This window comes from Equus asinus, chromosome 22, assembly GCF_041296235.1.
Source record: "Equus asinus isolate D_3611 breed Donkey chromosome 22, EquAss-T2T_v2, whole genome shotgun sequence".
In the NCBI taxonomy this organism is placed as follows: Eukaryota; Metazoa; Chordata; class Mammalia; order Perissodactyla; family Equidae; genus Equus; species Equus asinus.
The window spans coordinates 39255804-39283076 of NC_091811.1; the positions used below are offsets into that span (position 1 = coordinate 39255804).

The 27273-nt window shown below is 41.7% G+C and overlaps 1 long non-coding RNA gene across 3 annotated transcripts; it reads right to left on the bottom strand.

The window, feature by feature from the left end:
- Window positions 1–2508: 2508 nt before the first annotated feature.
- Window positions 2509–26787, bottom strand: LOC139041627 (uncharacterized). 3 transcript variants are annotated; one of them, XR_011497115.1, is made up of 9 exons: window positions 26502–26787; window positions 24453–25667; window positions 23062–23291; window positions 22688–22895; window positions 20846–20928; window positions 20643–20732; window positions 4162–4210; window positions 3433–3678; window positions 2509–2599 (listed from the first exon to the last, which is right to left on the bottom strand). It is a non-coding gene; the product is annotated as an uncharacterized lncRNA (long non-coding RNA). The 3 variants fall into 3 exon arrangements; XR_011497116.1 differs by lacking the exon at window positions 26502–26787 and adding an exon at window positions 26070–26404; XR_011497117.1 differs by lacking the exon at window positions 4162–4210.
- Window positions 26788–27273: the final 486 nt, after the last annotated feature.

Genomic DNA, 27273 nt, shown 5'->3' on the forward strand with positions numbered 1-27273 from the left:
TTGCCTTAGCAACAGAGCACTGCCTCACCCAAGATCACATGCCATCCCAGAGTGGCCTGTATCCAATGACTGATTGATGCAGGGCTATGAAAGCGTGGTCATCTCAACCCAACTCAAGGCAACTCTGAAGGGCCATCCTAGCCAGAGAGCTCTCCATGGGGTCACCCAGACTGTCATTAGGCCTGCATCACATCGCAATGTTTCCCTATGCCCAATCCTACTTCCTTCCTCTGCTTTCCACAGTTATTAATCCCAAGGACACTCCTTAACAAACGTCCTGCACGTTAAATTCTATCTCAGTCTGTATCCCAGAACCCAACCAGCAGGAGTCATCTAACCTCATTGTCCCTAACCCTAAATAGCAGAAATACCTGCCCTGTTCATTTCACAGAGGAAACAGCCAAATGGTATAATCTATATGTAAGCACTTTTAAAACCGTAAAGAGTTAGACAATGACAATGCTGTGATGATTACTGTTATTGTCTAAATAATCATGCCCTCAATTCCTCCATTCACTACATTTTTCTAGCTTGATCCAGTTTTTGATAATGCCAAAACTTGAAAACTATTAGGTAGTTCTAGCTCCAAGGTGAATTTACTACACTGAAAAGGCATAAAGAGTTTTGACCATAAACATAACTCGTATTTCTCCTTCATAAATCAAAAAGCTACCTAATACAGCACTTCTTCTTATTTTTTTTTTTAAAGTTATGGGCTTCTATCAAATTGCCCATGCATTGCTATGGAAGCAGAAAGAAAAAAATCCTTTATCTACTTTCACAGATTTAAAAATAAACAAAACTGAATATTAACCGAAACAAAACCATTGGCCTCAATCAGGCTGTTCTTTGCCACCAATGCAACACAGTGAAGCAGGATTTGTACCACCTGTTCTCTCCCTGGGGGTGAGCAAACAGGCCAGCTCTGCTCTATTCATTAACTTATGGGCAGGAAACGGGTATCAAATAGGCTAGCATCTCACCACTGTGGTCTTGTAGTCTAACAAGGTAGCTTACTGGTTTTCAAATGGGTCCAGCTGCCTAAATCTATTGTGGTTGCTCTGGATAGATGATGAGGCAAGAACTTTCTGCATGAGCTAGCTACTCTCAATATATCCAGTGACCGACTGATCACCTATGAAGATGGCACCACCCTACCTTTCCCATTGATTTAACTTTTGTTTCATGCCAGACCCTGAGGTCACAGACAGTTTCCCTAAATTTAAGCAGCTCATAATTGAGAATAGAGATACAAACATGATTTATCCATCTGCTGGGCCACTTGGTATTGAAACTCCCCAGAAAACGTCCTCATCAATACTTTCCTATCCCTTGCATCACAGACAGGCCACACGCATCTGGGATGACAAGCTCTAGTCATCACCTTCTCTCATCGCACATGACAGGGCAGCAGACCATGGTGGAGAATAGCAGTTGGTGGGAAGATGTTACTTAGTTCACCGGTACCCAGCATGGAGTCAGAATCACAGTAAGAACGCACATAATAACTTCCCACTGAAGGAGAACCGTCCAACCTCCATCGCCTGACCCCTGGACCCTCTCTAAATTCCTGGACACTTAGTAAAATGGAAGCAGCAATTGCATTAATCACTGAGATCAAACTAAAATTCTTGGTAGGCACCTCAAAAGTTAAAATCAGGTACAAATAACTTTTTGGTAAGTAATGTTAACCTTTTAGGTCAAAAGTTTTTCACCTGTGCTCTGTAAAAACTTTAGATTCTTCGAATTCATTCCAAACATTCCACACACTTTTAAGAATATATTTTTCAATTTAAAATATGGTCATAAGAAAACAATTAATGCACTCAAATGTGTCATATACTAAAGGAAGTTGTCAACACTGATAAACTCATAAGCTGCCAGGTCAGTAAAAATCCCCCATGCCGTCTCTGGATAAATCTGAACTTTTATAAATGTGTCATTAATTTAGAAGCTATTCTTTGTCTACAGCTTTTTGAAATTCTGACCTGCACACAGCAGCCCGTGAAAAATTATACAGGCAGGTGGAGAGCTACACACAAGTGCTCAGCTCAAATAAATATGACATAAGGTTTAGTGACATCCTCCACTGTTATAAGTAGTTGTCATTATTCTAAGTTTTCAGTGCTTGTTAGCTACATGGCCATGGATAGGATTTTACTTAAACTCTCTGAGCTTGTGGATCAGTGAGCTTTTACTGAATAATAAACCACATCAACGTTTAGTGGCTCAAAGTTTTTTATTTAGCATAGGATTGTATTGGTCAACAATTTGGATACAGTTCAGCTGGGTGGTTCTTCTGTCGCTTCTGGGCTCACTCATGCATCTGTGGCCTACTGCTGCATTGGTCCTGCAGATTTTGGCTGGCCATTCTCATGTGTCTGGGGCCTCAGCTAGGACAGGTCATCTTTGCTCCATATGGTCTCTCCTCCTCATATCGCCCAGTGGGTGAGCCAGGCTTGTTCACATGGTGGTGACAGAATTCAAAGACAGAATATGTGTGTGCAAAACCTTTGGTGGCCCAAGCTCAGAATCTCCCCCTTCATAGTAGGGGAAGAATTTGTGGTCCTTTTTGCAATCCCCTACTTGATTTTCTTCTCTGTAAATAGAAGAAACCTTATATGGTTGTTGTAGTAAATGGGATAACGTGAAAATCACAAAGGACGTTGGAAGTGCTCAATAAATATCAGTGCCTCTCTCTTCTCCCTTACATTCCGACTAAAGAGGTGGGGCCACAAAGAAATGAGACGAGTTTTTTTGTGCAGCTTGTGGACATTATCTTATTAATTTAAGATTTAAATGGACGCTGGTTTTGGTTAACTTTATTACGTTATCTAATAAAGCTATTAATAACAAATCTGTATAAGATTAACTTAATTGTACATGCACATATGTATTGATACCAAGTCACACAGACAGAGAAGTTCTATACCAACTTATACTAGTGAAGAAACTTATCTCCAAAGCGACCCCAGTGAACCAACCCCTCTCAGTATTCAATCTTTGAACCTGGGCGAACCCTGTGACTCATTTAGGGCAAACTGACTATGACGAAAGTAGTGCCAGTTTCCAGGCACAAACCTCAAGAGACTGGTAGCTTCCATTTCCTATATCTTGAAACACTAACTCTTAGAGCCCTGGACCCCCATGTAGGAAGTGCACCTGTGCTCCACTGCCTGCAGTTGCTCCAGCCCTCAGCTGTGTGAAGCATCACAGAGGAGTCTCCAAGCAACATAGAGCAGAGATGAATCGTCCCTCCTGTGCCCTGAATTCCCGACCCACAGAATCATAGCTACAGTCATAATAATAAAATATTTTAAGTTGCTAAGTTTTAGGGTAGTTTGTAATGCAGCAATAGATAATTGGAACAACCCCAAAACTCTAGACATAGCTGAGTGTTTTCATGGGGAGCAGAGAGCTGAAAGCCATTACCATAGTGCAGCTGCTGGAACACACGCAGTCGGTTGATCCATGAATCGGAGAGGAACCAGGAAATCAGGAAGGTAGGTACGATTCGAAGAAGAGAGCAAGGAGAGTGTGGTGTCAGCATGGTGTCAAGACCCTGCTCTGACTCACAGTCTGGAAGGCATGAATGAGCAGAGCAGCTGGGAGGCCCAGATCTGCTCCGTCTACACACGGCTCCTTGAGCACTTCCCTCAGCACCACCTGCAAGGCCTCCTGAAGGTGAAACAGAGAACCGGCCTCATCAGCGATGAGAGCCTGGAGCACAGCGAGGTGCTTGGGTCCAGAAGAACGCCCATCACCGTACATGTGGATAACACAAAACACAGACAGCACCATGACCTGCACTGGTGCTCCTGGGGGTGGTGAGCTGGAATGAGGTGGTCACGGATTGGGCAAGTGTGGCTCGTGCTTTCATGATGCCCTTGAAGCCCTGCTTCTCACCCTACAGTCCAGTTAGGTGCTAGTGGGAAGCCTGAGCAGCCTCAGAGTGTGCCAGCCCGATGCACCCTGCTGTGAAGACTGTAGCATCCCTCAGAGCAGACTCAGAAAGGAAAATGGTGTCAGAGCTGCTAACACTGATGCCAGATTGAAAACCACTTACCATGTGAGTGAACACTGAGAAGGAGCTGTTCATCTGGCCTCTTCAGCCACTCCTGGCATCCAGATACAAGCATCAAGCATTTATTGAACACTTACCTTATGCCCCATGTTCTTCTGGGGTCTCTAGGAGGATGGGCTCAAATTTCTGAAAAACAAGGTGCTAGCAGTCAACTGCTATATGTCTAGAGGAGGCATACACTGTGATTCAATTAGTGAACTCCACCAGATTCAACAACTGAGTGTTTTATTCCAGCAAATAAGTATTTTTCAAGTACCTCCTATTTGTCAGATACTACACAAGGAGTTTAAGATCTGATGGGGAGTCAAGACACTTGGAAACTGCACACATCATAAAAGGAACTAAGTGCCATGGGAAGACCCAGAAGGAAGGGAATAATTTTGACTGGAGGACTTTGACAAGGCTTTCCACAAGGCTTCATGGAAGAGCTGGCGACTTAAGGACAGACAAGGAGGATTTCAGGAAACAGAAGTCAAGGAAACAAGCATTCAAGGCCAGAAAGGAAAAGATGCATTTCAGGGAGAGTGAGCAACAGGAACAAAGGAGCTGGAGTGTGAAACAATATGGGGTGTTTCTGGAAGGGGAGGCATAAAGTGACAAGAGAATGAAGTGAATGAAAGGAATGAGGGAGGGTAGTTGAAGGCGTAGCTGGAAGGGAAGTTGGGGCCACGCTATGATAAAAGCCTTGAATGCCACGCTAAGACAGGTGGAATGAATTGTATTATTAAGAAATGCTAACTTGTGATGTGCTAGGAAGTACAAAAAGACCAACTCTAGATAAGAGAAAAACGCGTGCAAATGGACAAAAAGTATTTCTGCCTCAAACGGCAAGCTACTACCACCAGGGAGAATGTCACATGTCCTTCGCCAGATAAGCACCACCAGGAGGATGAGGACTGGATCCATCAGAGTCACTGCCGCATCCTAGCTCCTCTCAGTGCCGCTGTGCAGTGTGGACATATTTGTGAAGAGCAGGAGTAAATGAATTTTTCCACATCTACTCAAGTTGAAATCGTTTCTCCTGTTTGTATCACAACATAATGCTTGTTCTTATAGCCATTTATATGCTTTTGTGTTTTACTTTGAGATTTTAAGCAGCTTATGGGCAGAGACCAAGCTATGTCTATTCACATACTCCCCTAACACCTAGTGGAGTGCCTCGCAGAGAGCAGTTATGCATTATTTGTTGAGTGTATAAATAACATAGAAGATAAGACAGTCTGATTACATCACATCAACATGCTAATCTAGACCAAAAAGAACATTTGCATTCCACTTCTCGGATATATCCAAAAGAAACGAAATCTCTATCTCAGAGAGACATCTGCACCCCCGTGTTCATTGTAGCATCATTTACAACAGCCAAGACACGGAAACAACCTAAGTGCCCATCAACAAATGAATGGATAAAGATAATAGACACACACACACACACTGAAATATTATTCAGCCATGAGAAAGAAGGAAATTCTGCCATTTGTGACAACATGGATGGATCATGAGGGCATTATGCTAAGTGTGATAAATCAGACAGAGAAAGACAAATACTGTATGTTCTCACCTATATGTGGAATCTAAAAAAAATCAAACTCATGGATACGGGGGATGTGAGGAATAGATGAAGGCATTCAAGAGGTATAAACTTCCAGTTATAAAATAAATAAGTCATGGGGATGTAACGTACAACATGATGACTATAGTTAACAATACCGTATTGTATATTTGAAAGTTGCTAAGAGAGTAAATCTTAAAAGTTCTCATCACAAGAAAAAAAATTGTGAGGTAATTTATGTTAACTATGTGAGATGATGGATGTTAACTAAACTTCTATGGCAATTATTTTGCAATATATACATATATCAATTCATTATGTTATACACCTAAAACTAATACAATGTGATATGTCAATTATTTCTCAATAAAACTGGAAGTAAATAAATTTGCAGTCACAGTCTTGGTTTTTCGTTCGACACTTAACGTTGAAGAGGTTCTTCCTGTTACCCCCTTTCTCCCTATAGTCTGTGTGTGTGTGTGTGTGTGCACATTTATGTTTTTCTATCCCTTTCTCAGCTACAAAATGCCTTTTTTTCCTATTTCATGTTCTCCTTAGAAAATTGAACTGGGGTCTACTTAAATGAGTCTTCTGTTTCCTAGTGTAAGTTGATTTCTCAAATTTTCTCCCCTCCTTTCTACACCTCTCTCATCTCCTTGTGAAGGCAAACAGCCTTCTCTAATGCCTTTTTCCTAAATAAATGTCCAACCCTCCAATTACTTTGCTCTTCTACCTTCCTTCCTTGGTTTCTTTTCAATTAGTGCCAAAGTGGGTTGAAGCCTTTTTGAAAGGTCATTTTACTAACAGGACAGTCACCTTTTCTTAGTCTCTGATTTAAGTTCCATCAGCTTGTGATCATATTGCCCAAGCTTCCCTATGGTTTACCGCACTCCTTCCCTCTGCAAGCTTTGAACTGAGACACTTGCCTGCCCTACTCGTTTGTTCTTTCTTCCAATAATTGTCCCCACACTAGTATTAGCACAGATTTTTAACAGGATTAAAAGCAAATTTAAAAATTTTCAAGAGGTATAATACTACTGTCTATGGGCTATCCTTTAAAAAAAGGAAGACACTGCCTACAGAGAATGCCACGGGTCATTCTGCAGATCTTAGAATAGTGGTCTTTGGCCTTTTTCCCTTATGCATTTCCTAAAATATTTTCTTTAAACTATGTATCAAATTTCACCTTTTTAAAATGATACCTAGATGTTTTTCATTGTAATTTTAATTAGTTGAAAGAATGTTATTTCCAGGGCACCATAAGTGCTGGCATTATAAAATAAAAGTGATACCACTGCTTTGCATGTACCTCTCGATATCTAAATGCAATAACAAAGCCCATGATCTTCTATTACCCAAATGTGAAGAAGTTCATTTTATATCCTACTTTTTTCTCCTAAAATTCATGTTTCCATTCATTTTCCTCTCAGCATTTTACCTTAGTGTACCATATTTTTATGTTTGAAATTCTTTTGCTGATTGTCCTATTTCTCTGCATCAAAATATGCACATAATTTAAATTTTTCCTTTTGACCATAAGGCTTTATGTGTTAAACATTATTTTGGATTAAGTGGCCATTACTGTTATTATTAATACACAATCAACACAACTCTATTATAATCTTTTATAAATAAGTATTAAATATAACATATGCACCACTTAAGATGGATGTGGCTATTTTGAGTGTTTGGGGTTTTGTTTGCTAATTCTTGTTTCTGAGATTACTATTACTTGTTGCTAGAAGGAGAGAATGTGCAGCATCAACTCCACCGTTCTGTTCCTTATAGATTGTTCACGTTAACTAGTGAAAGAGGAAGGAGGAGTTGTGTTATCGCAATGACTCAATTCTTTACAGAAATGAGAATACAGCAGGGGAACACAAAGCTCTATATTGGGTTCTCAGCACCTTAATGCAAGGAGGGTTTGCTGACACGAGTATCTCAAACTGTGGGGCTGTTTGGGCCCTCAGCAGTTTTGCTGCGCAATCCCACTCTGAGTGAGAGGAATGCCTTACATCTGTAAATTGAGACAAAGATCATTGGAGGAGAGAGGAGACAATGGGCTGCTAATCTGATGTCATGTTCGCAGGTATGCATTCAGACAATTTTACAAAAATGGATGTTGAGGCACTGGAAATCCATTCTTTCACAACTGTGTCCCATTGTCCCTGTAAAGTCTTTGTGGAACCCTCAGCAATACACATGCCGCAGCTGGCTTGGTGTGAACTAGCCGTGGGTACCACGAGAGGAAAAAAGTGGACTATAACGCCATCTTGGTGCTTGATCAAAGGAAGGTCATAGAGCCAGAATATCTACACCTTCTAGACAAATAACTTTGTGTCATTGCCCACAACATATCTTTACTTAAATTTCAATAACTTCAAATATAAAGTATAGATCACATAATTCTGCCTTTGTAACTTGAAGAATGTCATGCTAGCTTCCTTTGGTGATTACAGAGCCTTCACAGTTCTGCATTAAAAACACTGTAAATATAAAGGAAGAGGGAGAAACAACCACATAAATTTAGAACAGGAATCATAACTCAGTATGATAGGCATCTCAAAGGATGCTTGCTGCTTAAAACACCCAGGATCTTGACATTTCTGCAATAAATAGTGTAGCCCTTATTCTTACTTATAATGATAATGGTAGTTAATTAGAGAAGCAGTTGATCTTGGAGGTACAATAAAAGCAGTTTTGAACACTAATAAAGGAAGCTGTCAAGCAGATCCAGCTAATGATTTATAAAGATAAAGAAGCTACTTTAGTAGAGGGTTCTTTTTCCCCTGCTCATCACATATCATTTCAATTCAAGTGAAACATTTGACTTTGAGAGGGACAAAGAAAAGGCCAATTTAGCTTTTACTTTATTTTTGGCCTATTATTCCATATTTCAATTATACTTACCGCTTCAGTATGAACAGACCACACAACAATAAGCAACACCTTAACCAAGCAAGCCCACAATTTTTGCAACCAGTTTTGTCACAGGTGTACATCAACACAAGAGTCACTGGGCAGTGAAATGATATTTATAGCACAAAAATATATTAGCTTAAAAGTATATGACTCTTGCATTCAAAGAATACTAAAAAAAGAAAAATACCATGAGGAAAGCAGAGGGAATCTGTTATTTATAAAGATAAAGCTATTCAATTAATAAGTTAAAAATTACTCCCAACATCTGTTATTCTGGATATTTCAGTAAATATCTCTTTTTTCCCTAAATCAAATTGTGGGGAATAATTGCAAATGCAGTACAATACTATTTCAAGAAACTTTGGTTGCACAGAGACAGCAAGCGGCAGATGCTGACCCAGTTCCTCCCCTCACCCCCCAACACAATGCAGTCCAAACCCTCCAGCTCCCGAGCTGCACTGTCAGCCTCTTCCTAAGCTGCTGGATATTCAAAGGCAAGTCCTGCAGTGTTTGGGACAGGGTCCCAGTGACCAGAAATGAGGTGGACATCACTGAGCTTGTCCTTCTGTGATCATACTTGCAATTGGGACAAACCAGGCATGAATGTGTCCTCCAACCCAGGGTGCCACTGGGAACCAACTTTCCAAATTATGCATCTGTAAACATCATCTAATTACCGCCCCACAAGGGAATCCTCAGGATATGAAAAGACTTATGCAGTAGCTGCAGCTGAGATTTAAAAGGATAGGCAAAACTATTTGGAATCCTTATTAAAAGCTTGCTAATATAAATTCCTACTGACTTGAGTAGCTGAATTTTAAGATTACAAATAAACTAAAGGAAAAGAGAAAAAGAGGAGAAACCCATTGTTCACTCTCTTAAAAAAATAAAATTCCCTGAGATAAAAATGTAGAACAGAGAGACGTCTAAAGGTTGTCTTAGACTGTTTTTTTAATAAGATGTAGTATCCGCAACTGAGAAATGTACATGTAGATGGCGGGGAGCAGGAGGCAGGGAGGAGAGCATATACATTCTCATTAAAGTCACCTGTACTGTCTACATGCCGAACCATTTGCCAAAACAATAGTCTCACGTCTTTATTCTCCTGCCTTTGACTCACTTCTCTTATGATAACACTTCCTTTTCGTCAAATGATCTGAGACCGTGAAAGTCTAGAGTTTACCTATGGCATATGCTTATGCTAAATACCTAATACACACATAATTTATAACCTACAGAATTTTGAGCATCCCAGATTATAGTTTGACAGATCAATCTAATAGGAATAGAGGAGATCTTGTCCACTCCATTCCCATTCCCACTGAAATAAACTGAAGTAATTGTGCGCCCACCAAAGGCCAGAAAAATTAAATGTTGGGTGAGAATTAACACCAGTGCTCTGCAGTGAGACTTGACCCAATTGTGTGTTGGCTCATCCTCTGTGAAACTCAGCTTTCTTAAGAGCCTGATGTGAAATAGCTCACTTCACAGCTCCCACTCACAGGAAATGAGGAAAGGGCAGTGAACAGCTAGAAAGCCCGATTAAGACATGGGGAGAGCATCACACTCTATAAAGCGCAATGGTGGGAGTTCAAATGGGAATCAGAAAGTACTAAGAAAATAAAGTTGTGAGAGAAAAGCAAGATGTTGGAGGTCCTAGTCTTCAGAGAATCGACTCAGCTCCTTCAGAGCCCATCTCTCTATGGCTGCCTTTACACAATTTCCCTCTTCATCAGGCTGAACTTTCCAGAACAACAGAACCATTTATTTAAAATTCATTTACACTTATCACAATGAGAGGAAGTAGGCAATTTCACACCATTGGTGGATGTCCAGGTTGGAGGAGGATATAGCAATATGTATCAAAAGGTTTAAAAAGTACATGACGTTTGGACAATTTCACTTCCACAATTCTGATAAGAGGAAATAACCAGGGAAGTGTACAAAGATATATATGTATAGGAATGCTCCTCACTACGTTGATTATAGAAGAAAAAAGTTGAAAAATAAAAAAACTAAATGTCCAACCATAAGGAAATGATCAAATTAATTTTGGTAGCATCATAGTATGAACTATTATGGACAATTAAAAATGATACTGTGAAATTATCTGAAAATGGAGATATATTCTCATTATATGAGTATCTTTAAAAGGAGATTATAAAACAGTGCAGTGGGTTCATATTTTGTTTTTAAAAGATATGAATGCAGGAGAAAAGTCTCGAAGGTCTTACCTGTATAACAAAATGACTTAGAAACAGAATTGTAGAAGAAAATGTTGATTAACCATTGTTAAGTTTAAAAAACAAATTGCAGTACAGTGTTACATTATGATTCCCAATTAAATTAAATAATTATATATATGCATATATATAGTGTGTGTTCATTAAATATATATGTGTATGTTCATTAAATCCATGTAATATGTAATATATATTAAATATATATATATACATATATGAAGAATGGGAGAATATACACCAAAATGTGAACAGTGGTAGGATGACATATGAGTTTTATTTTCATTTTTGTACATACATGAATTTTCCTAATTTTCTACAAATACTTATTTTTCATGATCAGAAAAAGCAATGATTCTTTAACTCATATCTACAACATTCTTGTTCATCCCCATGCAAATGAAAGCCACAAAGAGCCAGTACTAGCTTCCTACTTCATGACATCCAAACACTGGTCATTTCATATTTTATTTTTGGTGTGAGGGAAAGGAACAAAGTAAGACATCCATTAAGTCAAATCCTTGATGCATATGACTGATCCCACAGATATAATAATTAAGACCAAACATTTAGATGACACGATATAACACTTTTATTTAAAAGGGAAAAATAACTTACTGTAGTCCTGAAAAACAAAAAACATCTTGAGAGATGATGTTATTATTCTATTACTACACTTCTGTGAGTTACCTGAAACGATATAAAATGGAAGGTATGCATCACATTTGGTGGTCCACATGCACCCTATCTAAAAACGTGCACATATGAGCTACATCAATTTTTTTTTCTGAAATAGATTAGGAGAGAGTGCCTGGTGCTTGAAGTGTGTTCATTAGATTTCAGAATATGAAGAAGAATTGCCAAAAATGGAGCAACTGTAGAAATGAAATAACTGTGTGAAATACCTTCATATGGAACTTGAGATACTGTCAAACTTAATATATAAGAAATCACTGAGAAATAAAGCGGAATCAGAATCCTAGAGTCTAAAAAAGTTCCTAATTTTCTAAAATGTGGCAAGTAGACTCTAAAACTACAGATGAGTGAGGTTAACACCAAATGACAAGACATTCTGGAGTAGATTACTAAACAAATTACTAAAACAAAAAAAAAAAGTGTTTGTGAGCACTTAGAAAAGGATCTCTGATTAGCCTGGAAGCCAAAATACGTTCAGAAAAAAATAAAAACTAATTAACCTCATTTTATAAATAGGATCATTAATCTGGAGGTGCTACAAATATATTTGCATATTTAGTTTTAGAAAGGCATTTGTCAGAATCTCTCATAAAAATCTCTGCACACAAGATGGAGAAATGTGAATGGGATGAAAGCCCAGTAAGGTGGAGTGTTAGGATTCACAAGGAGTAGTAGTTAATGAGTCCACGTCATCCTGAATGGAAGCCACTGGCCTGTGGGTATGTGCTTGTACGTGTGTGAGGGTATGTGTGTATGTATACATATGCACGAATGGTGAGTGCTCCTAATGGAGAGCTACCACACACACCCCCCCACATACACACACACACACACACACACACACATTACATTGTGTTGCAAATTTTCCTCAGTTCCTCTCTTTTCCTTATCCCACACATTAAGGCTTCATCGGGTTCATTTAACGTCTCCAGAGTATGGACCCCATTTGTCTGCTTCTTACCATTTCTATTACTACCACTTAGCTGAAGCCGCCACCACCTCTCACCTGGACCACAGCAAATACCTCCTAGCCCATTGCCTACTTAGGTTCTCACTCCCTACAATTTGTTTTCCACACAAAGCTAGAGTGAGCTTTTAAAACTTAAATTAGATCACTCCATTCTTCTGCTTCAAATCCTCCAACTTACTAGAATCAGATGAAAATTCCCTCCCTTGGCAGACAAAGCTCCCTGTCTGGCCACTGACCCCTCAACAACAGGTAGCTGTAACACCCTCTCCTGTCCCCTTGCATTGCAGCTGCTGTCACCTGAATGCCTTTGAATTAGCTAAGACCTTTGCCTGGAATGTCACCTCCCTCACCCAACTCATTTCTGTCTCTGAGATTTTAGGTTGAAGGTCACTCTGCAGAGAGGCCTGACCACTCGCTTTCAAGTAGTCATCCCTCACCTCACCCCAATTTAATTCTCTGTGTGGCCCCCTGTCAGTTGAGATTCTGTGAGGAAACAGAAGCCACACCATGTATTTTAAGAGAAAACTTAATATTATGTTAACCAGGTATAAAGTTGTCAACTAAGAAACTGGAAAGACAAAAAGAGAACACTAAGGTATCATTGAGGTAGCAACTACTGGAAGCAGGTTCCAATCCTGAGGATGGAGGAACAAATGAAAGAGGTTGGAGTTGTTCAAAAAAGAAGCTGAAATTAAGGTCTCGGAGCTTTACATCAAATGACAAAACATTCTACAATAGATTACTAAACAACTGGTTTGTAAGCACCTAGAAAAGGATCTCTGATTAGACTGGAACCAAAATGGGTCAATTTCACATGGTTCAACCTAACAGATTACTGAATTCCTGTGGGTAGGAACTTCATCCATCTTGCTCAATAGTTTATGTCCAACACCAAGATCAGTGTTCGTTAAATATTTGTGAATTAATAAATTATTGAATTCCTGATCAAGTTTTAAACATTAAAATGTAATAAACATAATTTCACCTTTCTTTGATAGTCTAAAAAATACTTCAAAATCTCACCTCATTAATTATGACTATACTATTGACGTGGATCAAGGCTGTCCCAGGGAGAGAAGCCCAAGGCGTCCCAGCCTACATACTGATCTATATCATCCTCTGGGAAGTATAGGACGTCCTGCCCTTATTCCTATCTAAAGTTATATGACCACCCAATAACCAGACCCCACCTGCACTGATACCATTTTAATGACTTTTTTTTACATGATCTTTCCTTTGTCTTGTAAAAAACAACTTACATACCCCTGCCTTATAAATTTAGCCCTATTCTCAACACATTGCAGCTCTTCACTGCCCCTGGGTCCTGTCCTCATGCTACTCCATGCTATTCTCTGAATAAAAGAGCACTACCACCAGACCTTGAGAGTCCAAGAAATCTTTCCTTTGACAACTTGGCTCACCAAGCCCGCATCATTTCTCCTGGTGGCTCGTACGGGCATCTTGTTTCACCAGCTTGTGAGCTAAAGTTCTGGTAAGTGCCTTTTTCTTCCTTGTGCTGTCCTCTTTTTCAAGGATGGATCTAAATTCACTTATTCATCGGGCACCTTCTCAAACAGCTGTATGAATCCATGTTGCTGTCCACGGCTACTCTATGGGGCAAACCATGGCATTCAGCCCAAAGTGAATCAGTACCTTAAGCCTGAAGGTGGCGAAAAATGAATTAATCCATTCCTTCCTAATCCTATCTCTACTATATAAATTCTACATGGGCACAGGTCAACCACTTAAGTTATCAGGACAGTCGCCAATCTCCAAGACTCCCATGGCAGGTTTCTTTTCCTAAGGCTGGATTGCAATCCCTCCCTATTGCTCCTGACTACACTCTGAACCACAGGAAAATCCTGATTGGGACTCTGGTTCAAGTAAAGTACCAAATTCTAACCTTTGGTTGAGTATGGGAATCCTTTCTCGGGAGAACAGCTCCAGGACACAATTGGGTAGGATGTCCCCTAGACTGGTGAAACATTCTTCACTGTTTTTCTCTATTCTTTTATCTCTGGGACCATTCACCAGGCACCTATTACTGCCAGGCATAATAGGGAAGATATACAAGGGATGTAATGCAGGGGGACGCCCCCATCACCCCTTGCTATAGGAACCCCACAGGAGGAACAACGGGTAGGACGGTGCCCTAGGTTTGGGGGAGGGGGGAATTTCAAGGTAATGGATCCTTTTCTTTCATCTCTCTCAAAGTTTTAGTGGCCATTTGGGGCTCCTTTTGAGCTGTGCAACTGAGAAACAAAGAAATCCTTAAAGAGTCAAAGTCTCCACCTCTGGGAGCCCACCTTCTGGTTTCTGGGCGTGATCACCCTGGCCACCCCAAGTGAGGTGCCCTATTTTGCCTGTTGACTTGTTGAGTATTTTAGGAATCTACCGAGTTGGTTAGGAGGGTAGGAGACCTGTGAATTATTTTGTGAATTATCCTGCCAGGGTTGTATGCCTGGCACAGGAACTGTTGTGTGACCCTTATCTTGATAACCCTTGGGAAGAGGCCATGAAGGTGAAGCCTGATCTCCTCTTATCCTTTCTTTGTCTGTTTCTTTCATCACCTCCTCTGTTGTCACCAAGTCAAGGTTAAGTTCAGGATGGACATGAGCAGAACTTGGACCTTCTGTAAAATCAAAAACTTAAAAACCTTTTGCCAAGGACTTAACTCTTAACCCTGGCACTGGGAGCCCAAACCCCCAGCCAGCTCAAGGTCTTTGCCTCCTGCTTCCCTGGCTTGCCTTGTGCTTTCTCAGGGACTAAGTGCCCAGGCTGAGCAGGACTTGACTAAATCTTATAACTATGTTGACGCCAGCAGTCATGCTCTGCACCCTTTCTCCAGTCACCATCAGTCAGACACCAGCTTTAATGCCATGGGGAATGCCCCAAGCATCCCTGGAGACTCACCCTTTGGGTCCATTTTAACTAATTGTAAACACTTCCAATTTGATGGGTTATGCCCCAGAAACTCCATCTGGGAGAAAACTTGAGGAGTTTCTCTGTGCCTTTATGATGTAGTTGGACAGATAGATCAACCTATAATGTCATTTGAGTTACAACCTAGTTTCTGAGAAATCAAGGGCAACTCTCCTTGGAAAATCCTTGTAAGGCTGGAAAATCAGCTCTAGAGGTGGTTCAGGTTCCACCCATTTCCCTTATCTCAAAGAGCTTGCAAATCCTCTGGGGACTATCTAGCCCATCACTAATTCCTGACTAATGACTGAAGAAAAAAAAGGAAAAAACAGCCATAGAGTGCCCTTGCCAAAAAATCTAGCATCTTAAATGTCTTCTCCACAAATATTAGTAAAAAGGCTCAAGAAAAAATTTAGATTCATAACTAGAGAGCTTTGTGTTACTGTATCTGATTCTTGGCAGTAATTTTTAAAACAAAAGCTGTGGAGATTCAGTGTACAAAGGTCTTTATGACTGTTACAGATGTGTGATATTTTACCTCTGGATGGTATGGTCAAAATTAAGAGCTCTGTTTAATTGGCTTAAAGTAAGTACTTACATAAATTCTAAATATAATAGAAAGTAACCCAATGTCTTTTAAGTTAACATGATATAGATTAACCTTTGGTAAATGAAAGCTTGTTTAAGTTTGTTGGTTTGATTGAAAAGGCATGTCCTCAGAGTTGTCAGTATTTGAATATGATGCAGACATGCAGCCCGGGTTTACTAGTCAAATAAGTTCATGTTGTCTATCAGAAATTCATCAGCAAAATAATAGCTTTAAATGATAGCTAATTTTGTCTAACATCTCATGAGGTTTTTGTGGGCAATCTGAACATAATTGCTGGAAACAAGTGATTAGATAGATGAGAAAGGGTAAGAGTTTGTGGGTACAATAACTGTTTTATGGTCTATACTTCGGGGAAAAACACAGCTTCCAAATTCTTTTTGGTAACTTAAAACTTTAGAATTTTGTCAAGTTAAGTTAAATGATAAAAAGTTGTTGAGTATCTGGGTCATTTTTGGATAGGATGGAACACAGAAACATTATTGCTGAACATGTCTAAGTTTATCTACTTTTGACTTCTTATTGCAGAGAGGCTAAAGGATGTTTGGGTCTATTAGTAAACAACCCTTGTGTTTCAGTACTGTGAAGTAGTACGTTATCTAGAAATTATGAAAAGTGTTTAGAATGCTGATATAAAAGTTCACAATTGCTTACCTTTTTAGTTTTTACTAGGGTCTGTAAGGGTTAAAATTCTAATTAACATATGTAATTAAAGCTACTAAAAATTAATAAGGAAAATAGCTCTGTATACAAGGAAAGTAAAATATAAGTTTTCAGTAAAGAAGGTATAAAGAATGGAAGTATTTTTGTTTGTCGGGTTAGGAAAAATAAATTTGCCCTAAAGTACTAGAAGGGAAGAGAGCAAGCATGGGAAAAATTCTGAGGGTAAAAAGAAAGTTGTAGGTTTGTGAAGCAGAAATTCTGAAGGGAGTTTTATGCCTGGTCAAGTTGGCTAAGATTAAAGTAAATCCCACTAAGCATTTAAGTTTTAATGTAAAAAATAAGCTGGTGCAAAAATAAAAATTTGATTTTCTCTCTCAAAAGGATAATTTCTTGAACTTTTTGGTCTGCTGTTGATAAAGAGGTTATAAAAGGTTTTTCTTTGAGTATAGTAAAGTAAAGTAAAAGACAGAAAATCTATGTTTTGTTAAAATAATTCCCTATGTTCAGAAGGACTGAGGTCTCTCTGTTTAGATTTTTTTAACTGTTTCTGTTGTCATTTTGAATAGATACCTGAGCATTGTTTCATAGTGACCATTGTTTCCTATTCGAACAAGTGTTTTAAAAACTTTTGATATTTTTGACAAGCTCTTCCCCACAAAAAATATTCAAGAGCTGAATAAAGGCTTTCTTTTGACCTGGATGAAGGAAGAGAATTTCTATGAGGACTTTCAGGCCCTCTGAGACTTCTCAACAAAATTTTTCCTCTCTTCCTATAAGGAGGAAAATACTAAATTAATTAGGCTTATTTGGTCTGTTAAATTACATGGGTAGCATTGTCAAATAAGTGATGATAAACTTTCTTAGGTGGTATTATGTGGATAAATGCTATTGATATAAATGTTTTAAAATTTATAACATTCCTAAAATTCTGATCTGTCCTAGTTGTCAGCCATAATTCCATTTATTATCTTGAAGTGTTGTATGTCACAGAAGTAGCCAACCTTCTTTGTCAATTGCCCTTTTGAGTCTTTTGTCATTTGCAGATAGTTGCTGTTTTACTCTGAAGCTTTATGCTTTTGCAAATATGTTTCATCTTCAGAGAAATTCATGAAAAGGACTTTGGTGCTTACTCTAGAGTACAGGTTTTTGATAAACTTTCAGATGGTAAAACTGAACTGGGTAAGAAATTACAGAATTCTAACAGAGAAACTGATGACCTCATAAAACTGCCAACAGAAGATTAAGATCAAGAACCGATTATACAGGACTATATGAACTGATGAGGACGACTATAATTTTTATGACTTTTGTTTGAAATATTATTTATTTTTTGATGTTTTGCTTTGTTTTCTCAGATTTAAGGAAATCTTTTTCTCTTTCCTCTTATGCTAACTATGACTTATAGCAATTTGGTGAAATTATACCTTTGTGAGCAGAACTGAAACATTTATCTTTTTCTCCTACCTGATCCCTCCAGAATTTGAAAATTCAGTGAGTGAGTGAGTGAGTATGGTTATTTTGTGGCAATATAGTTATTTGCATAAGTTCAATGAGAATCTGTTCTCCTTACAACAAGACACATTTGGAAATATTAGTTATATTACTGAGGCTTTGACTGGAATGTCATAGTTGAGAGAAACATACACACTCAGATATGACAAGACAGCTTTTCAGGAACAAAGATTGGACTTTCTGGAATAAAGCCACTTAGAAAGATTGGCCTGTACCTTGTTTACAAAGTCCCCTGGAACCTTGCCAGGTAAGTAAGGAAGGTCATTTATCTGCCAGGTGCAAGGAAGCTTGAAATATTTTGCAGGACCTCAAGAAGAGAGGAATCCACCCAAATCTGTAGGTATTGCAGGCAGAATGTGATGGCAAGTCCTTGGCTTGACTTTTCTGGCCTCAAGAGGCCTTTAAAGTTCAACCTGAGATTCCTCATAAAAAATTCCAGCAATGCAGATTTAGAAGAGCCTATATAATTGATTCTTATTCTTGCTGCACCTATGTAAATAATTGGACCAAGTTTTATGAAACTATACTTATTTTGCAAACCATTTAATCTTAACTTGGCTATCTTTTGTAAAAAATGAGGGTGATTTTAGAGAGAAAAATTATGTTTCAGTAGAAGCCAGAGTATATATTTATGGATATTAGATTCTATCTCTTCTCTTCTACAAGATTTATCTATTACTAATCATAATGTCTCCTTGTGGCCAGCAGTCTCTGATACCTGGGAGCTCCCTGGCCACAATCAAACCTTTTCATTCAATTCTACTGCCCAAATACTAACTAAATTTGCCTTGTCAAAGGTGGATCATAAGCAACAAGTTCCAAAGGTAAAGTCCCCAACCTATCGATACACACAGGTTGGACTATACCAAATTTGGGATGAATATATTTGGCTCACTCCTACTGGTGGTCAGCTCAGTCCAAAGGCCACTCTATGTTGGGGAACAAACTGATCACACCTGTGATACATGGCCTAATGGCACCCAACCTATGGGACAAATTCCCCATTACGTGTGTTATCATATCATAGCCTTAAAAAATACTGATTGGTTTGGGACTGATGGGGATAGGTGGCCCAGCATACATCTGCTAACTCCTAACAGCACTCAAAGGTTATGTGGCTCCAACTTATGTCATTGGCTGCTGCCTGGACGGATTAGACAATGCACCCTAAGCTTTGTCTGGATGCAAGGTAGAATTACACTTACTGTATCTCCTCCTGCTAACCTACCCAACCTATAACAATGCTGGACCTGTTCTGTCTTCCACTGGTATGATCACCTTGCCTCAATTTTCCTTCCCCAATTAGGCATCGAAAGTGTCAGCTGACACATGGAAGCCCTAAACAAATTTACCAGGACAGCATTAAATGATACACAACATAGCCTTTTACTGCTTGATTTAGAAGTATCCCAAATGCATAAGGTGGTCCTCCAAAACCAAATGGCACTGGATGTCTTGATGACAGCATGGGGGGCACTTGTGCCATTACAAAAACCGAATGTTGTGTCTATATTTCTGACTGGCATCAAAATATCTCTGGCCTCCTATCTGATACAAGTCACCAAATTAAGTCCATGTCCTACCCTATCCTGTCCCTAAATGATTGGTTGGACTCCTGGTCAGGTCCAGGTCTCTGGACTACTATTAAAGCTTTATTCATTGGGTTAATCATATTGCTTGTACTTCTTATTATAATTTATTGTCTATTTCATTGTCTTTCACACGTCAATAAAGTTTCGCCTCCTGGACCATTTCTCGTCAAATGAGTCTCTCATCTCCAGAGGATCTGTATACTTTGACAGCCTTGGACTCCATGGGCGCAACGTTCCTGTCCACTGAATGTCCTGCCTTTACCCCTATGGCCCCATTTAGGGACAGCTCTACGACCTTGTAAAGCCTGAAGTAGTTACAAAAGATTGACCATCGTCCATATCCCCAGAGGATTTCTGGGCCAAATGAGTTCAGGGGGGATTTTATGATGTGGATCAAGGATGCCCCAGGGAGAGAGGCCCAAGGCCTCCTGGCCTGCATACCAATCAATATCATCCTCTGGAAAGTATAGGATGCCCTAACCCAATTCAACGTGATTCATATCCAAAGTTATACGACCACCCAATAACCAGACCCCTCCTGCACTTTGCCATTTTAATGACGTATTATCATGATCTTTCCTTTTTCTTGTAAAAAATAACTCACATACCCATGCCTTATAAATTTAGCCCTATCCCCCACACATTGCAGCTCTTCACTGCCCCTGGGTCCTGTCCCCATGCTACTCCATGCTATTCTCTGAATAAAAGAGCACTACTACCAGACCTTGAGAGTCCAAGAAATCTTTTTTTTGACTCCTTAGCTCACCAAGCCCGCATCACTATGATACAGTGTGACAGTTAAAAGATGTACAGAATTGATGACTAACAGAACGCCAGATAATACAAAGTTGACAGTATAAGGTTAACAACTAAAAGGATACTAACCTGGAAAGACACATATGAAATGCTTCCTGGCGGTCCAGTCTGTTAGCCTCGAGTTGAACTTCTTTTGCAGGCAGGCAATCTCAACCTAATCTGGGGGAAAGCAATAAAAACCCTCATGAAAGCTTCTCCCTGTTTCAATTGTAGAAGCTATTTATCAAAATTAAAGCTCTCTCAACCTTTTACCATCAAAATAAATGACAAACCCAGGGTTTTCCAGGCAAAGTTGGTTTCACTACATGCTCACACACGTTTCAGACACAGAGTGTCTTGAATCATTCGTTTGTGTCTGTTTAAAAACAAAAAGAAAAGATTAACAAGAGATTTTCACATACTGAGGTATGTGGGGTAACTACTTGGGTTCAAAACTGATTGGGTCTGAACTAAAAATCCTGATTTATGGCTTATCAAACAGACATCGTACATCTTCTCTAACCATTAAAGTAAAGAATGCTCTCTCTTAAGATAAGAATGCATATTTCCCCTCCTAGCGCTGTTGGTAATGCTCCTATTAGTCCCTTTCCCCAACATCAGGGTCATGTTGACCTGCTAATTTGCAACCGAATACTTCTTTGAAACTTTGATGAATATGTATCCTGGGCAACTTTAACATATGTTCTTTGTTCTAAAAAGCTATAAAACTGTACTGAAAACCATGCTTCTCCAGAACACTTTCTTCCTTTGTAGAAATTGCCTTCCTGGGTTATAATCCTTGCCCTGGCTCAAGTAAAACTCACCCCATCTCTCTGATGTATAGAATGGTTATTGGTTATTTTGTGTCAACAAGATGAATTCACCTTTGACAGAGGGGAACATAAACTATTTCCATGAGGCCCACAGGATTTCAAAGTTAACTGTCCTCGGAGAGGCTGCCTGGTGTGGTGGTTAAGAGCATGGAGTTAGGAGCCAGACTGCCAGGAGAAGGGGAGTCTTGGCTCTGACACTTCTTAGTCACGTCAGTTGGGCAAGTCACTTAACCTCTCCGTGCCTCAGTTTCCTCACTCTTACTTAAATAACAACAGAACATAATTCATAGGGTACCTGTGAGGATTAAACTGAGTTAACACAAGTAAAATACTTAAAACTATAAATGTACATACACCCCATGGTTCCCAAGTTTCTAAGTATCTAAGAATCCCCTGCAGTGCATCTGACAACTGCTGATTCCCAAAACCCAACTCCACAAGTTCTAATTCATTGTCTGGAAAGGGGCCCAGAGATCTGCCTACTTACTAAGCATCTCAGGTAAATAAAGGCAGGGAATTCCAAGACAATAAGAAACACAGGTCTACAAACTTAAGGGCAAGGTAGAAAGAGCCAACTGCCACACTTTCCAGCCAAACCCAGCTCTGTCTGGTAACTCATTGACACATTCACTACAATTTATGCTAAAATCTAGGGAATAAAAACTGAAATATGCTCCTTTATCATGCATGTCCAGTGTCTGAAATGATGGATTCTACAACACTTCCCTGCGAGTACCCACAGCCCAACAGTAAACACACTCTGTATTCTCTTGTCCTACCCTAAAGCCCCTGGTCTTTCTTCTTCCCCATCTCTTGCCATCATCACAGCTCAAATGCTTCTAAGTGGTTTCCATCGTCTCCTTAGATCATTCAACCGATCCATAACAACTTCTAGATCTTCTTGTTTTTCCTCTAAGGAGAGCCCCTCTGGCCCCTAATCCTTTCGATGTTCTTCTTCTGCATTCCCTCCAGTACCAGGGCCAATCAGCAAACCATCATCACTCCACTCCATGGCTCTGAAGTACCAAAGGATGCAATTCGCAGACTCCAATGCAAACACAACAGCGCACTTGGAGGATAAAGCAAAGTTTATGGTTGATATGCAAGTTTCATGCAAGACATCCTCATGTGGCTTTAAGGGAAACGGGAGGGTGAGAGCATGGAGAAAGCGGAAGGGGAGCTGATGGAGAGGAGCCCATGTCCATGAGCAAATTCAGGGGTAGTTATTGTCACCTTAGTATTCAGAGTAACAACTGCTCCAAAGAAAGGATGTGGAAACTGAGGACAAGGAAGATCACTAACCATATGGAGAAGGTGGCAAGTTCCGGACGAAAGCCCTCAGAAAAGGAAGTCAGCAAATAATACAAATGAGAACAGGGTGGATGGTTTTTAGCAAAGGTTTTCCTTCCTTTTAAAGTTCTGTGATTGGTGGAGTGCTGAGGGGAGCAGGGATTCATGTTCATTGCTTTGAGGAGAAGCCATTGTACTTGATTCTTGCACTTGATTTAATCTAAGAGAGAAAACAATTCCATGGCTTCCTGCTTGTTGACTAAAAGAGAAAAAATAATGACCCCCCTCAGGAAAGCAGGTTCCCAACATGGCAGGAATTTAGTTCTGACTTCGCCGGGTAGGAAGAGAACTCACTGTAGCTCTCCGTTTCCCCTTAGGGTACTCACAGACTTGAACTTCACAGCAGGATCCACCAATAATCATGCTTCAATACACTGTCCAGGAGGCAGTGCTGAAGATCCCCATCCTCCAAGAGAGGCACAGCGTCAGCGGGTCCAGCTGAGAGCCACAAGAGGCCCCCTGGGAATCAGAGTGGTTCCTTAACTCCCAGTAACCAGGACCGCTGGTGAGTCCAGGGACATCCTAGTTAGGAAACAAGGCCCAGGAAACTTTATACCTGCATTTAAAAAAAAGGTAGAGGCAAACTTATTATCTGGAAAAGTTCCTAAACCTTCACAAAAATGATCATTCATTCACTAACATTTAGTGAGTGGAGACTTTGTATGCAAGGAATGTTCTAGGGACCAGGGATACACTTTCTGGAGGTCACATTGTATTGGGGACAAACCTAGAGAATATCTGGGGGAAGAGAATTCTGGAAAGGAAAAGCAGAAAGTGCAGAGGCCCTGAAGAGGCAGTGTGCTTGAGTGTGCTTGGAATGCACAAAGAACAAGGGTTCTAGAATGCAACACAAGTGTGGAGCAAGGGAACTGGAGATGCACAGATTACATCCCAGAAGTAAACAGGGGTCAGACCAAATAGAACCTCAGTGAACAGTGAACAGAAAGCATCCATTATCACATGTGTGTAATGGAGGATGCCATAATCAGGTGTTTCTTTTTTTTTTCAATGGGTTAACAGTAGCCAAAGTTAGGAAAAGTATGAACATTGCTCCAAAAGAAGTCACAAAATAAATTAGTTGATAAAAACTAGATTGCTTCAGAAGATGCCTTCACCCAGGAACTCACCAAATGCTATACAGGAAAACCCCCCATATCCAGGAGTTTCACCCTCCCCTTTTTTTCTCACCCTACAAGGCTGGAATCCAAGGCATACCCTTTCACTCCCCATTCATTAACTCATCTTCTCTGGGCACTTCAGCTAGTATTAATTTGGCAGATAGTTTCTTTTTCTCTGTAAAAGCTTCGTTGCCTTCAATCATGTTTTACCTGAGCCATATCACTCGAGAACCTTACCCACAGTGACTGGAAGAGTCACTGCACACAAAGGGTATGTTATAAATATTTGCTGAATGATTGAATGAACAATTTGGCCATCTGTAACACGGAGACGTTGATCCTTGGGCCTAATAAGATTTCTTTAAGAGCTGAAGACAGTCTACAGGTATTTAAGGTAAACAACCTAACGATCACCTGGCGCCCTATAATTCTTTCTTGCAGAGGAAGACTTCCACTTGCTTATTGGTACATAGTGGCACTGCTAACAATCCAGCGAGAACTTCTCACCAAGGCGACGTGGGGGGGCAGCTAAACACGTTTTAAACAATGGGTCCTTTTCAAGGGAGGGTGTTGAACTCAGTTAAAATGGACTCACTTACGTCGGAGACAAAATGGAGATGCTCAACGCAGGCGCGTAAGGGAAAGGACCCAACTTTACTGGAATTTTCAGTTCTCAAATCAGCAGAGGACACCAGGCGATCCCATACACAGTCTTTTCACATCATCTCTGGAAAGACGACCACTAGGCAACCAATCCGCTGGAAAAAATAAACCAAATAACTTCCACGTTTACCCCATTAGAATCCCTTAGTCTGGGAGCGACTCAGAACTCATTGCTCCCGTTGCCTTGAGTTTCCTGGCTTGCAGATTGAAAGCCGTGCCATAAACTCATCTTTCTGCTTTATTCAGTATGCAGTTTGGTTTTTGACAGAGGAAATGGGCATCATGATTCCTCTATGCGCTTGTAAATAACTCAACACCACAAATGCTGAATCAGGACAACAGAAATGGTGAAACAAAATAAACAAAAACGATTTCACTTGGGAGGCCGGTATGGGAAGATCGCACGCCTCTGTGTTCCTTTACTTGGCATCTTTTCAATTCTTGGTGGCAAACGTTTTACTCCGACAGATTGCTGAGGCTCCGTGAGCACCTATGGGTCGAGATCCTCTCTTTTCTCCCAAGATCATCCTCCTCATCTGCAAAGTTGCCCACGAAGCTGCTGAAGATTCGCAGCTTGGAAGCAGCGTCCCCAACACCCATCCAAGGCCGCTGAGTCCACGCAGGTTCTGCTTTGCCGCGGTCGGCCAGGTCTTGGGGGGGGGGAGGGGGGAAGGTGTCCCAGCCCCGAACCACGGGAAAAGGTGCCCGAGAGCCCAGAGACTAGGGAAGCTCCATTCCAACTCCCCAGCTCGCGCCTGTAGGACGGCGCCAGGAGGGCTGCTGGGTTTAGCAAATAAAAACTCAGGACGCCCTGGGTTTTACCTGCAAACCTAACCCCAGAAGCCCAGAGAAGCAGGCGCGAGGACTACCTGGGAGAGTTGCGTGGGCAGCAGGGCGTGGAGGACACCTTGGGGGTGTGGGGTAAGCCAGTCCCACAACCTCTCTGAACCCAGGGGGCCGACTGAGACCTCAGGGTGAGGGACTCATTCGATGGTGAGGACGCAGAGCGGCCGGTAGGACTTGTGGCTGGTGTTCTCGGCCATGCCCTTGCCCCAGAAGTCGTTGGTTAGGATGCCCCAGCGCAGCGGGGCGCCGGCCCGCACGTCCGGGTTGTTCCCGATCGCCCAAACGTCGTCGAGCACGAACTTGCCCTGCAGGAAGAGACGGTAGCACAGGCAGTTCGCCCCGGCCACCAGCGCAGCAGCCCCGGCCGGCGACCCATCCTCTGCCACGCTGCGCCTGCCCGGATCGTGCTCCCCCACCGCCGCTCCCGCAAAACAATGGGGAACCTAAGTAGCTGCCCCCAGGCTCGCGGTCACGCTCAGCCCGCGAGCGCCCGCGGACCCCCGCAGCCCACGGCCGCGCGCAGGTGGAGCGGAGGGCGCGGCGCGGGGCCGCCCGAGGGCCGGGGTAGGGGCGCCCGGGGTCCGGTCTGGGGCGCCCGGCGATGCGCAGCGCCCCCATCCACCTCCTCCCCCTGAACCGGGCCGGGGAGGCCGCATCTGGCCGGCGCCTCCGGGCCCGGGGCCAAGACGGGCTGAGCAGGTGCGCACCCTGGACCCCCACCCCACGCGCCGAGGGAGGAAAGTGGCCGCTGCTCCCGGGAAGTTCCCGGCTCTTCAGCACCCGGGACAACAGCAGCGGCGTCGCCCGGGGACACGCTCTCGGCCCGGCCCCCGCGCTCGCGTCCCGTCGCCGTCCCCGCGGTCTCCTTCCCGGGCCTTTCTGTCCCCCACCCGCCTGCGTCCCGCAGTGGCGGCCTCCGGGTGGAGGAGCCCGCGGGGAAAGGGCGCTTCCAGCAGCTTTCCAAAAGCCCAGAGGAGGGGCCTCCCCGGCCCAGGGCTCCTTCCCCCCGGCCGGGTTCGTTCAGAGGCGCCCGGCTCTTTCCCGTCACCGCCCGTCGCTCTGCTCGCGCCTAGGAAAAGTCCCGGGTTCGATTTTGGTTTGGGACTGGGCGCTGAATTGGCTTCTGAAATATTTCTCACCATTTTATTTCTTATGTAAACTCCGGAGGCAATCTGGGAGATGCCGAGCGAATTCCTCTTCCTTCCCATACAAGTGGATCACTTGGGTCTGATGATTATCTTCCGAGCTTTGCACATATTTGAACTGCTCCTGCTAACAATACGCACAGAACCGCGAAGGTCTCTGGTTTTGGTTCTTCAAGGTCGTTTTCCTTTTTAAAATAGTAGTTATAATCAATCAATAATTAGATATCCCAACAGGCTGCTCGCTAGATAGGTCTCTACGTTTGAACGTCTGTTAACTCTTTCAGGCCTCTTGTAAACACATTATAGTTTCCTGTTAATAGTCGTGGGCCTCTGATGAGCCTTCCAGATCCTCCTTCAGGACCGAAGGGGTTATTCCCCCAGTTCCTGGCAGTTCTGCAGGTAGCAAATCCTCAGGTGTCTGTTCTCTTCAGATTGCCTGAGCTGAAAATGGTCTTCTCGACCAGGCTTGCCTCCTCTTTCTAGGAGTACCATGTATCCAATGACTGATGGATGTTGTTATGAAGGCCAACTTGACCCTCTTGCCCTAACTAGGAACAACTTTGATGGACCATTCCAGCTTTCAGGTCTCCCCAAAGGGCCTTTATTGAGACCATATGATGGCTCAGCTTCTCCCTTTGCCTAGGACTGATTTCTATCCCAAGACAATTTGGGCATCCCTCAGGACCTGCTCCCTCTTTACCTCTGACCACTAAGGGTGGAGACTTGGGGAAAACCCACGCCCTCTTGAGGGTGGAAGAAAAATCCT